This window comes from Lissotriton helveticus, chromosome 12, assembly GCF_964261635.1.
Source record: "Lissotriton helveticus chromosome 12, aLisHel1.1, whole genome shotgun sequence".
Classification (NCBI taxonomy): Eukaryota; Metazoa; Chordata; class Amphibia; order Caudata; family Salamandridae; genus Lissotriton; species Lissotriton helveticus.
In genome coordinates this window covers 287,570,671-287,582,983 of record NC_136073.1, presented here as the reverse complement: position 1 = coordinate 287,582,983, position 12,313 = coordinate 287,570,671, and positions in this window count along the sequence as shown.

Genomic DNA, 12,313 nt, shown 5'->3' with positions numbered 1-12,313 from the left:
GTGATGCCATCACACATGTGAACGGGTCATTAACACACGTGGCATGGTGTGTGTACATTAGTCAGCCTGCCATCACAGCAAGGACACAACATAGATGCTCCTACAGCAGATGCACAGAACTTTCAAGGACTAGTTACTTACCTTTTGTAAACCAATATCTGTAAGGAACAGTAGGCAGTAGCAAAGTGTCACATTTCAATACATACATAGCTTAGGACGAATTAGCCTCCCTGGGTGACATTGATCTGACCAGTGAGTGGTGGCTATCCAGGCCACACCGGAACAAAACCAGTGTTGTAGATTGGCATCCGACAAGGGCGTGGCCACGTTTTGGCCGTACCTACAACGCATACACTGGCAGCTGTTACACAAACATATCCCACAGAGAGTGTGGGTAGCAGGCAAAGATGGATGTCAAGTAGCTAAACATCACTCCCAGAGTCAGGGAGGATGATGACATCTTTGCGTAGTGCCTGTACCTCTTGGATACCCTCTACAGCGTAGCTAATGGGAATGTGTTCTGTGGTTTTGAGGCCTGGATGCAGATGCTTCCTGGGATGGGGTGGTAGGACAGGGAACATGGTCAGTCCGGGGAGGGCAGTGGGGGTCTGACAACGTGCCTATCTACAGACAAACATGCTGCGTGGCTGTACATGCTTGCCAATATACATACAGTACTTTCATCAAGATAGGCCTGCAGAGGCTCAGCGTAGCGTTAGTGTAGTTGAAGGACCTGAGTGACAAGTTGGTCCTCACCGCAGCAACAGGGAGATGAAGGGCCATGGTTCCAACTGCCCACATAAACACTACACTGAACGTTGCCCAATCATCCAAATACATCTTTTGAGTTGAGACATCACCAGTGTCTGGCTAGGTGTCCACAACACTCGCATCCCCCAGTCCACCTGTCCTGTGGTCTTGGGACTGACACTCACGTGCCAGTGGGTCTTCATTACCCTCCCAATACTCATTAGCGCCAATTGTAATGAGGTGTGGCCAGCTCATTGATGTTTACATTCCCATGCAGCATTAAGAGCGGTGTTCTGCCACACAGTTACCACAGCGGAGCCGTACAGTGTGTGGTATCGGGGCCAGCACCACCCCAGAATGGCGCCACGGCTGACACCTGGGGGAGATCTGGCAGTGAGGTTGTGAGTTGAACCAGCGGGGACCAGGATGAACATTCCGATCATGTCTGTCACAGCGGTTCTGGGACGTATGCACCGCCTGCGTCCGTCACTCAGCGAGTGATGGCGTCAGGGGCATATCAATAGAGGCGCAACTGCCCCCAGACGGGTACGGTGGGCCAGAAGCTGACGCAGAGTCAGTGGGCGGGGTGAGGGACATCATGGACATGAGGAAGTGCACTTACTCCTCCTGTGTCACATGCAGGGCTGTGACCGTAGGTCGTGGTGCTGGCTACGACGGCTGCAATTCTGATGGAGCCGTGTGGTCGCTGTCACCCTAATCCCATGCAGCATTGCACTTGCATCGTGGTTATTTGTTAATGCAATTACACATCTCTGACTTCTTTTGTTTACCTGACGAGTTTGGCCTGGGGAATGATATACTAATAAGGGGCTCACATGTCTCCACACCCACACGTACCCAATGGTATGTGCGTGTGTACGCATCGTTTCCCTATCGCAGTTCGGCTCTACGCGAGCTAAGCGTACCCCAATGGTACGTGCGTGTGTACGCATCATTTCCCTATCGCAGTTCGGCTCTACGCGAGCTAAGCGTACCCCAATGGTACGTGCATGTGTCGGCCTCGTTTCCCTATCGCAGTTCCGCTCTACGCGAGCTAAGCGTACCCCAATGGTACGTGCGTGTGTACGCATCGTTTCCCTATCGCAGTACGGCTCTACGCGAGCTAAGCGTACCCCAATGGTACGTGCGTGTGTACGCATCGTTTCCCTATCGCAGTTCGGCTCTACGCGAGCTAAGCGTACCCCAATGGTACGTGCATGTGTCGGCCTCGTTTCCCTATCGCAGTTCGGCTCTACGCGAGCTAAGCGTACCCCAATGGTACGTGCGTGTGTACGCATCGTTACACCATTCAATGTGTAGCATTGGCAATGGCAATGTCACCGTACTTGTGTGTGAATTTTAAAAAATGCATAGGGAACAACTAGGGGAACAGTGTACTGTTCAAAATGCAACCAGGTTGTCATGGATACGGAGTGTTTTTAAACTCCTACAGGTGTCCTGGAAGAATCAGTTTGGAAAAAGTATACAATGTTGCGAAAGTTGTTGTTCAGCTCTGGCTCTATTTTCAAACCATGCATATGTGTGTCATGGGCTTAGGTGTGATGTGATTGGATGGAACATAGGATGCAAATTATGGTGGCCTATCACACACTACTCCTTGGACTCACAGACCCTCTGCAGCACAGATATAAGGCAGCATGTGGCTGTGGGAGGGCACTTGCCTGCACAACATTAGTGTGCTAACCACAGCTGCTGTCTCTGAATCCTCTGGACCCTGATTAGCTGAACATGGAGAGGGCACCTGCATTCACTGATGGTGAGAACAAGGCCCTGCTGGATGCCCTCCTGCCAAACTTCAGCAAGCTGTATGGGAGACCAGAGGATCAGGTGAGTGATGTGTGCAATACCTTGGAGTGTGCACCTGTTGTGTGTGTGACATCATAGCCACTGTGTAGTAATAGTGGATAGATGTAATGTTGTTGTGAGTGAGTGCCAGGGTGCACAGTGTTGTTAGAAGAGAGTTAATTGTTGTAGTGTGGTGTGTGACAGCATGTCACGTGCTGCATTGCACCCAGATATAGCATATATTGTTCAGTGAGTGCCATGCTCAAAGAGTGTTTAGCAGCCCTCATGTCATCTGTAGATTTTCAATGTCATGCAAAGCAGTTGTGTTTGCACACAGGCCACATACTCCTGGACAATGATGCAAATGTGTGTGGCATACGATGCCCTGTTGTCCTCATATATTTTGTGCACATATGGGTGTCTTGGGAACATGCACCAGGTATACTGATGTTCTGTATCTTTACATTTGTGACAGGTATCTACCTATGAGAAGGGTGAAATCTGGGTGGACATCGCCAGGGCTGTCCGGAGAGAGGGGGGGCCTCGCAGGAGGCTTCGAAACATAAAGAAGAGGTGGCAGGACATCCGGTGCTGGAGCCGCCGCATCGCCCGAGTCCAGCTGAAACTGGAAGCTCCACGCCGGCATGGCGGCAGCCGCCACCTCACCCCCAACATGCTCCGGGTCCTGGAAGTGGTGTTCCCAGACCTCCATAGGCAGTTGCAGGAGGGACAGCAGCACAAAGGGGGTATGTACATGTCTGTTTGTAGTCATGTGTGTGTGAAATGGTACCTGAAGAGCTCTAAGGCATGGTCACACTCCCATAGTTTGAGTGGTGTGGTCAGACAGGCAGTTCATGCATTGGAATTTGATTGTCCCTCTGTCAGCAGCTGCTTCTTTACATGCCTTGCCCTACTCCACATTAGAGGTTTGCTTTGGCTAATGCTTGTTTTTGTCATGTACTCCTATGGTGCAGTGTCTCAGATTGCATCTTCCTTTGCACATCATCATGTTGTAGGGGGGTATGTGACACCTGTTCGTACCTTACATGTAGCACCACATGTGCACTATGTCTGCCCTTCTTCATATTGTGGCACTGTTCTTGAGTGTCAACAAGTGTTTTATGCACAAGTCTGCCTCAGTGGCCTTTGTCCATGGTACACTTTCAAATTATCTTGTGTTAGCTACAGGTGCACAATGTACATGTGCTATATTTTGGGCTTCTGCATACTCACACTGGGCAGTGCGTGTGTGCATATTCTCAACATCTGTTGCATGTTCTTTGTACATAGTATTGATGGTCTGCCACACAATGTGACTTTGGATGTACAAAGCGGTGATGGCAGTGTGAGGTGATGGAAGACTTGTTTCAGGTCCCAGGATGGCATCACATGGCAGTTCGCCCAGGACTTTTCTAATGTGGCACAGAGTCAAAGCGAATCAAACATGACCATGTCTTGATTTGGGTGGCAGGGTTGCCTAATGAACTGTTATGCATCATCAGCTGTCCTGTTGTCAGGCAGTGGATCATGATTGTGTCCCTCATACAAGTATTTTCCTTGCCTATACCTTGTCTCCTAACTTACATTGCGCGTTGTGTCTGACATTTGTCCACAAGTAGAATTGTCATTATGCAGAGTTCTGTGTCATGTGACTCATGATGCATGCCATGTTGAGGAATGAGGCCAAATGATTTGCAGCTGATATGTCTGATGTGTACAGGTGACTGATATGTTTTCATTCTTCTCCTTGCTCACAGCATCATCATCTGAATCTGGAGGAGACACAGGCGCGGACCAGGCGGAGGGACACACCGACAGTGCCACCTGCTTTGAGGTGTCAGAGGGAGGCAGTGGCACAGAGTGTGAGGAAAGTCTGCAGGCCGGACGACATGTGACTGACACATCTTACCATGCCGACGAATCGGAGACAGACTCTCAGGAGGGGGTGGAATATGCAGCAATGGTCACTCATTCATCTTTGGCTGCCCTCCCCTCCTCCAGTCCCATCTCCAACCTCCCAGTCCTTGGTGTGCCTAGGGTCCGTGCTAGCCCCCGTGTCTCCTTTGTTCCCGGCACCGCAGCCCCTGCCCCTTTGTCCCCTGCTTCCCTCAGTGCTGAGACAGTGGACCTACTCCGGCAGATTGCAGTAGGTCAGACATCCATGCTGTCTGTCCTCCATGGACATACACAACTGATAGAAAAACAACAAGGAGAGCAAGGGTTATGTTCACCGAGGGTGAACGGGGAGTACTCCTGTACCCCTGGGTATAACTGCAGAAAAACAAATGAAGGAGTACCACCAGCAAGGATTCACAGGTAGCTATGGGGGTAGAAGGTTTTTTCCCAAAATGGAGAAAGTCTCCTTTTGTTAGAAACCCCTCACTCATCACCTAGTGATGACATGCTTCATCATCGGGGTCCACCCTAATGACCTAGCGTCATCAGGGTGTGCTACAACACCTGATTGCAGTGGAGCAGGTTGTGAGTGATGGTGCGTGAGAAAAAAGGGGGGGTAAGTGTGTTAAAAATTTTCCTGGTTTGAACTTGAGAAAAATAAAGATTTTTTATTAGCAAGCAACTGGATAATGTTAAAATCGTGGCGAGATAAAGTGAGGGCCGTAATGAGCCCGTGTATCTCTCTATGTGTTGGGTCTACATGTTTCAACCTTAGAGGTTATAATGAACCAGGTTTTCGTCAGGACCTTCAAACCAAATTGGTGGATGGTCTGCGTCCCCTAAAAGACGCACCCAATCCTACCAAATGGGACCACTGGATGGCAAAAATGTGCCTGTGGTATCGGCTCGCACCACACTGGGTGAGCTCTAAAAATCAAAAAGCTCTCGATGGAGTGTTCGAGGACTTCATAGGGCAGGGGAGGTTACTCTCGTGACCAAACGTATTAGTTTGCCGGCGAGGACTCTGGCTGGTAACCTACTACCTTCTCCGCCCTGCTAGTGGGCACTCCATCGAGAGCTTTTTGATTTTTAGAGCTCACCCAGTCTGGTGCGAGCCGATACCACAGGCACATTTTTGCCATCCAGTGGTCCCATTTGGTAGGATTGGGTGCGTCTTTTAGGGGACGCAGACCGTCCACCAATTTGGTTTGAAGGTCCTGACGAAAACCTGGTTCATTATAACCTCTAAGGTTGAAACATGTAGACCCAACACATAGAGAGATACACGGGCTCATCACGGCCCTCACTTTATCTCGCCACGATTTTAACATTGTCCAGTTGCTTGCTAATAAAAAATCTTTATTTTTCTCAAGTTCAAACCAGGACAATTTTTAACACACTTACCCCCCCTTTTTTCTCACGCACCATCACTCACAACCTGCTCCACTGCAATCAGGTGTTGTAGCACACCCTGATGACGCTAGGTCATTAGGGTGGACCCCGATGATGAAGCATGTCATCACTAGGTGATGAGTGAGGGGTTTCTAACAAAAGGAGACTTTCTCCATTTTGGGAAAAAAACCTTCTACCCCCATAGCTACCATACACAACTGATGACACAGGTGGTGTCGTTCATGGAGGGCATGTCATCAGCCATGTCTGATCTGCGTCGGAGTGTGGCTGCCATTGAATCAACACTGACGGCACCTCTCTACACCCAGCAGCATCTGTCCCCCCCTCCTTCAGAGCCATCCACCTCTGCCTCTCACATACCTACACAGCATACACGCACACGCCACAGGTCAGACACACCCAGCGCACACACACAGCATAAGAAGCTCAAAGCTCCACGCACACAGTCTCAAGGGCAAGTAGGCACACCCACAGGGAGAGGGGAGACACCTCACACACGCATCCACACACCCAGTAGGACAGACTCACAGCCCTGTACCTCCACCCCCAATGTGTCCCCGGGTTCAGGTGGTAGTTTTTCCGCCCTGGCTGAGGTGTGCAGCCAGGTTTTTTAATCTACTTTCGGCGATGCCCCAACCAGTGTGGATGAATCCACTACACCTGCACCCACTCCACCTGTCCTTGCCTCTCCTGTCCATGCGGTGCCGGAGGATTCCACAGATGGTGCCCCCATAGTCAGCACAGCTGATTAAACGCCATGTGCAGGCAGGTTTGGGTGAGATGACACCCATGGAGGCACAAACTGTTGCAGAGACTCTATTGGACTGGCCATTGGCCTTTAATGAGCGAGGACTCTCATTTGCTTTTCTTTTGTGATTCCGCTGAATGAAGCTAATTTTTTCCTTTTCAGATTTGTAGTTTGTGTGATGATGTCTGTGACTGCTGGGTGCCTGGGAGCTGGTGTGATGTGTGTAGGTCTACTAAAATGTGTCTATCTCCTGAGGGTAATGAGTTTGACAATGGTATGTTTTTGATGTACGAGCTGGGCAGTGGTGGGCACTCTGATGCTGGGCAGTGGAGGGCACTCTGATGCTGGGCAGTGGTGGGAAGTGGTGGGCACTCTGATGCTGGGCAGTGGTGGGCACTCTGATGCTGGGCAGTGGTGGGAAGTGGTGGGCACTCTGATGCTGGGCAGTGGTGGGCACTCTGGTGGGCACTCTGATGCTGGGCAGTGGGGGGCACTCTGATGCTGGGCAGTGGGGGGCACTCTGATGCTGGGCAGTGGTGGGCACTCTGATGCTGGGCAGTGGTGGGCACTCTGATGCTGGGCAGTGGGGGGCACTCTGATGCTGGGCAGTGGGGGGCACTCTGATGCTGGGCAGTGGTGAGCACTCTGATGCTGGGCAGTGGGGGGCACTCTGATACTGGGCAGTGGGGGGCACTCTGATACTGGGCAGTGGTGGGCACTCTGATGCTGGGCAGTGGTGGGAAGTGGTGGGCACTCTGATGCTGGGCAGTGGTGGGAAGTGGTGGGCACTCTGATGCTGGGCAGTGGTGGGCACTCTGATGCTGGGCAGTGGGGGGCACTCTGATGCTGGGCAGTGGTGGGAAGTGGTGGGCACTCTGATGCTGGGCAGTGGTGGGCACTCTGATGCTGGGCAGTGGTGGGCACTCTGATGCTGGGCAGTGGTGGGCACTCTGATGCTGGGCAGTGGTGGGCACTCTGATGCTGGGCAGTGGTGGGCACTCTGATGCTGGGCAGTGGGGGGCACTCTGATGCTGGGCAGTGGGGGGGCACTCTGATGCTGGGCAGTGGTGGGCACTCTGATGCTGGGCAGTGGGGGGCACTCTGATGCTGGGCAGTGGGGGGCACTCTGATGCTGGGCAGTGGTGGGCACTCTGATGCTGGGCAGTGGTGGGAAGTGGTGGGCACTCTGATGCTGGGCAGTGGTGGGCACTCTGATGCTGGGCAGTGGGGGGCACTCTGATGCTGGGCAGTGGGGGGCACTCTGATGCTGGGCAGTGGGGGGCACTCTGATGCTAGGCAGTGGTGGGCACTCTGATGCTGGGCAGTGGTGGGCACTCTGATGCTGGGCAGTGGTGGGCACTCTGATGCTGGGCAGTGGGGGCACTATGATGCTGGGCAGTGGGGGGCACTCTGATACTGGGCAGTGGTGGGCACTCTGATGCTGGGCAGTGGGGGGCACTCTGATGCTGGGCAGTGGTGGGCACTCTGATGCTGGGCAGTGGTGGGCACTCTGATGCTGGGCAGTGGTGGGCACTCTGATGCTGGGCAGTGGGGGGCACTCTGATGCTCGGCAGTGGTGGGCACTCTGATGCTGGGCAGTGGGGGGCACTCTGATGCTTGGCAGTGGGGGGCACTCTGATGCTGGGCAGTGGTGGGCACTCTGATGCTGGGCAGTGGTGGGAAGTGGTGGGCACTCTGATGCTGGGCAGTGGCGGGCACTCTGATGCTGGGCAGTCGTGGGAAGTGGTGGGCACTCTGATGCTGGGCAGTGGTGGGCACTCTGATGCTGGGCAGTGGGGGGAAGTGGTGGATGTGTTTACTTTACACCAGTTAGACAAACGTTGATATAGCAGTCGTATGTCCCATACGTCTATTGCACCGGTGTTGTGCGGTGACGTACCGTACCCCGAGCTGGATGACGTACATGCGGCACGTATTACACTGGTGGAGTGCGGTGACGTACCGTACCCCGAGCTGGATGACGTACATGCGGCACGTATTACACTGGTGGAGTGTGGTGACGTACCGTACCCCGAGCTGGATGACGTACATGCGGCACGTATTACACTGGTGGAGTGCGGTGACGTACCGTACCCCGACGTCGATGGCGTAGGTGCGGTACGTCTCCGTATTACACTGGTGTTGTGCGGTGACGTACCGTACCCCGAGCTGGATGGCGTACATGCGGCACGTATTACACTGGTGGAGTGCGGTGACGTACCGTACCCCGAGCTGGATGACGTACATGCGGCACGTATTACACTGGTGGAGTGCGGTGACGTACCGTACCCCGAGCTGGATGACGTACATGCGGCACGTATTACACTGGTGGAGTGCGGTGACGTACCGTACCCCGACGTCGATGGCGTAGGTGCGGTACGTCTCCGTATTACACTGGTGTTGTGCGGTGACGTACCGTACCCCGAGCTGGATGACGTACATGCGGCACATATTACACTGGTGGAGTGCGGTGACGTACCGTACCCCGAGCTGGATGACGTACATGCGGCACGTATTACACTGGTGGAGTGCGGTGACGTACGGTACCCCGAGCTGGATGATGTACATGCGGCACGTATTACACTGGTGGAGTGCGGTGACGTACCGTACCCCGACGTTGATGGCGTAGGTGCGGTACGTCTCCGTATTACACTGGTGTTGTGCGGTGACGTACCGTACCCCGAGCTGGATGACGTACATGCGGCACGTATTACACTGGTGGAGTGCGGTGACGTACCGTACCGCGAGCTGGATGACGTACATGCGGCACGTATTACACTGGTGGAGTGCGGTGACGTACCGTACCCCGATGTCGATGACGTAGGTGCGGTACGTCTCCGTATTACACTGGTGTTGTGCGGTGACGTACCGTACCCCGAGCTGGATGACGTACATGCGGCACGTATTACACTGGTGTTGTGCGGTGACGTACCGTACCGCGAGCTGGATGACGTACATGCGGCAGGTATTACACTGGTGGAGTGCGGTGACGTACCGTACCCCGATGTCGATGACGTAGGTGCGGTACGTCTCCGTATTACACTGGTGTTGTGCGGTGACGTACCGTACCCCGAGCTGGATGATGTACATGCGGCACGTATTACACTGGTGGAGTGCGGTGACGTACCGTACCCCGAGCTGGATGACGTACATGCGGCACGTATTACACTGGTGGAGTGCGGTGACGTACCGTACCCCGACGTCGATGGCGTAGGTGCGGTACGTCTCCGTATTACACTGGTGAAGTGCGGGAGTGTGTGGCGCAACGTACCCAGACATGACAGTCGTGCAATGGAGATGTGCCCGTGTGGCAACACGTACAGGTATGTTGGAGTTCGTTGTACTCGCCTTCTGCGCCGTCGTCGGTTTCTAAATACGAGGTGGTGGGCGTACAGGATAGGGATGACACGGACGATGGCGTTCATGTCCTGCTTGTCGTGTACCGGGTCCCGGTTTTGCCGGAGTGTGGGTTTACGGTAGTTTAGAGCTCTCGTAGCAAAAGAGCCGTACGGAGTGTGTTCAACACGGATCGTACTTCCTGGGTCGGAAGGCGCGGTCTATTTACGTACGGACGCTGCGTGGTGCGTCAGCCGACTGCAATTCGTATGGATTTCCGATTTGTACGGTGTTTTTTACGAGTCGTACGGAGTGACGCTTTAATTTGTGATCGTACTTGCTGAATCGTACGGGGACGCCTACAGGTGCGATTCGTACGGGGAAAAACGCTCCGAACAGCAATTCGGAGCGCTTTTTACCGGATCGGAATCGACACCTATGTGTACGCTTCTCTGGCACAATAAAAATGTTATGCATATATTTTATTGAGCCTTTTGGGAGTCCTTATGTCCTGTGTGTATAATTAATTCCTATAAGCTTGAAATGAGGTTTTCTAGAAACTTTGTTGGTGTATTCAAATACTTTCTTTTATTCTCATTCTTACAGTTCCCTTCCTATATCCAGATCCCATTAGCCTTTTACGCTATGCAAGCTAATCCTCATCAAGGTGTGTAGGGCCTTATACAGGTATGTGGCTTGTGTCCTGCCTTCAACCAGGTTGAACAATTGTTGAAGTAGTTCATGAAACTGAGGTTCCGCCCATCCAGCAGCCCTCTGCACATGCAAGGCATTGGATAGGACCAGGGCTTTAAGCGGGATGAAAAAACTTGAGGGTCTCTCGAAGGGGCACGGCCAATGTAATTAAGGGCGTGGCTTAAAAACACATAAGCTAAAAATCTGTGCTTAGCATAGTGTGCCACACGACTTGTATGTTGCTGTTTCTGTCATTGCATCTAGATATATGATACAACAAGTAACATCATACCTACAACAAGTCAGGATTATTGGCTTTGTCAATTGTTGTTAGTTGCATAAGATAAATAAGCAGCGACTATGGCTTGTATAGAATATTGAAAAAGCGTCCACTTAAAGCCCTGGTGACACCACAACAATGTTGCTTCTCCTGTGTTTCAAAAAGAGAAAGGAAATTCAGAGAGAAAATGGCTCTCTTTAAAGGATTTCCCTTCCCCTACAACGCTCAGCTGGCATGACGTCATGCTGTAACTTCTCCACTAGTGAGAAGTGAGCACTGTGAGCACCCGCACTTCGATGTGCTTGCCCGCTATCACTGCAGTCCTGAAAATAATGGACTGCCTGTGCCAGGGCACAAAACAGAGCCCGATAGAGACCCGTTTCGAGGCCTCCTTTAAAAAACAGCCGGTGCTCAGCACTGGTGAGATCCGGCCCACTTAAAGCCCTGGATAGGACGCCAGATAGTAGAACTTAACAGACTTAGTTGATAATAGCAGAGCGTTGAAATCCGGACGAGCAACATAGTAAAAAGAAAATTAGGTGATAGGACAGATTACACTGCTGATTATTCCACCTACTTACAGTTGTTATGAACTCGGTAAGGCATGAAACCTGCATTGTACTAGTGTCCGTCCTCCTCAATCGGTTGTTAAGCAACTTTTGCACCCTTAAAATGTAACAATCACACACTGTCTTGAGCCCTCCTCTTATCTAGGCTTCGAATTGCCTAGCTGTAAAGTAAGTTTAGGTTTTTGATAGGCTCCCAAAACGAGGAACAGGACATAAGTTGTCTACTGTTTTGTTATTCCCAAACTTCTTCAACATTTCAGCATGGTTAGTAGCAATCTAGTGCATGTTCCAGCAGGGCCCAGCATCTCGCGGAAGCTGGTCCAGAATAAAAAGCTTGCACTTTGCAAATTTTCCAAGGCTATTTTCGGACCCAGTGCCCAGGCCCGGACTGGTAATTCCGGGGACCGGGCAATCCCCTGGTAGGCTGGATGGAGTGGGGGCCGGTTTTGTGGCAGGGGAACGGTTTTGTTGCTGGGGCCGATTTGGACCCTGAGGCGAGACCGAGCAAACAGCAAGCACAACTATCTGCATAAAATGCAGCTGCTGGTGGTGCTGCATGCACCGTCCGTGTCTGTGAGTGACCCGATTTTATTTCATTTGGGCTATTATTTACCTGGGTGGCTACCCCATGCCGCGCACAGTGATGTCTATTCTCCGCCGCAGCGTCTGTGGGCCGCGGTACAGTTCACCCTTAGGGTGGGGTCTGGAGTAGACCTGATGATCATGCGCATTGGGGGTCGCGCAATAAAAAGTGCGTATGACTGCGAGGCGAGGTCGAGGAGGCAGGCATCGCAGAGGAGGCCAGAGACAACTGAGAAAGAG